At 36.5% G+C, this 1,813-nt stretch overlaps 1 protein-coding gene across 3 annotated transcripts in view; it reads left to right on the forward strand.

Annotated features, from left to right (window-relative positions):
• klhl17 (kelch-like family member 17) overlaps positions 1-1,813 on the forward strand; it is a 13,911-nt gene that overhangs the window by 7,418 nt on the left and 4,680 nt on the right. The gene's annotated exons all lie outside the window — the stretch shown is intronic.

Here is a 1,813-nt window from a genome sequence, read left to right on the forward strand (position 1 = left end):
TATATATATATTTTTGTATGTCACTGACACCACTTCCTGTCACATTGACCTTGAGCTTTTTAAAAACGGAATCTCTTGATCCTCTCTCCTCCTCCCTGTAGTTTGGGAAGTCTTGATTCTTTTGACTTAGTCTGAGAAAAAAAAAAGATCTGTACTATTTTGACCTTCAGTGCAGGAAGGTTGGTCACATCCTGGCTTCTAAAACACCCCTCACCCTCTTAAAAAAAAAAAAAAACCCTCCCAAGGTCTGGAGAAAGCTGTCAGATAGAATTTCTATTAATTTCAATGTCAGTTGCTCAGCTGGCACAGAGTCTCTCAGAATTATGCGGTTCAGATTCTGCCTTTTCTCACGGGGGCTCTGGGAACAGAAGTTTTTAATGAGCAGAACTGTAAAAGCCATGTGACCAGCAACTGTGAAAGGCAGCAGAAAAAGAAATGTATGTTTTTAATATCCATATATAATATACAAAAATTCAAATGTTTAGGAAATATTTTGTAACATTAGAAAAACAAACCCCAAACATTTGAATTGTAGTGTATCATATAGGGATATTAAAAACATGAATTTCTATTCTTTTTCTTTAAAATTTTTAATTGTTTTCAACATGAATAATATTAATAATAAGTAATGTTTCTTGAGCACCAAATCATTATATTAGAATGATTTCTAAAGAATCATGAGACACTGGAGTCTGGAGTAATGGCTGCTGAAAATACAGCTTTGCCATCACTAAATGACGTTAAAAAAATATTAATATAGAAAACAGTTTTCAATTTTAAATTGTAATATTATTTCAGAATTGTACTGTTTTTACTGTATTTTGATCAAATAAATGCAGCATAAAAATCATTCAAAAACATAAAAATCCTCGAACAGTAGTGTACATATTTTATATATGATTACATATCCCAAAATTATAATTATTACAATAGCATAATGAAATATTTGCATTTTATATATTGCTCGGAAGAAAATGTATTCAGTCAGCAGACACAGGAACATTTGAATGGCTGTGAAAGCAGAGAGATGTTTTTGGCCCCAGATAAGATAGTTACAACATCTATCAGCTGGAGCTAAATGGACCGTGCTAATCACCCAAACCTTGACCTCTTCTTCGACTCGCAAAACCTAAAATGTCAGAATGCATTGCCCCACGGTGACACTGATATAAGTGCTCTCTGCATCAGCACCTTCAATACAGTGTCAATCATCCACTCAAACATGCAGTGACAGCAGCATGTCAGTGAGAAGCTGAGACAGCTAATCAGCAGAAAGCAGCTCCTGCTCTCATATGACACTAATTTCATCAGTCCTAATCCGTTGTCTTCACAGAAGAGCGTTCTTTTGAATAATCGGAGTGCTGCTGGTATTAGTATCTCTGTGGTTTGAGAGGTTGCGTGGTTCCATGAAATCCCCCTGCTGTTTAGACACTGATTGGAGAGAACCAAGAGGTGGCTGATGACATAGAATGGCGTTCTCTCTCTGTCTGTGATGCTTTCTCACTCTTAACAGCTGTTGCAGGCTGGAGGCTCCCATTGGCCCCATATTTACATATTTTCTGACATCCCAGGAAATGTTTGTATCCATGTTAACTGTGACCTCTGCCCAAATAAACAAACAGTCTGTGACAGCAACACTGCAGAGGCTGTTGTGGTGCTTCTGCAAGTATAGATTAGATGACAGTGTAATGGTAAGCTAAAGTCTTATCTCACAGCACAAAGAAAAGAAAGCTAATGTGTGCAATTTTTGCTTCACTAAGACCAGCAAATGGAATTGCAAAAATAGTGATAACAGTTTTCCAAACACTCTTAT

The sequence above is a fragment of the Sinocyclocheilus anshuiensis genome, unplaced genomic scaffold, assembly GCF_001515605.1.
Source record: "Sinocyclocheilus anshuiensis isolate Anshui unplaced genomic scaffold, SAMN03320099.WGS_v1.1 scaffold1114, whole genome shotgun sequence".
Taxonomy (NCBI): Eukaryota; Metazoa; Chordata; class Actinopteri; order Cypriniformes; family Cyprinidae; genus Sinocyclocheilus; species Sinocyclocheilus anshuiensis.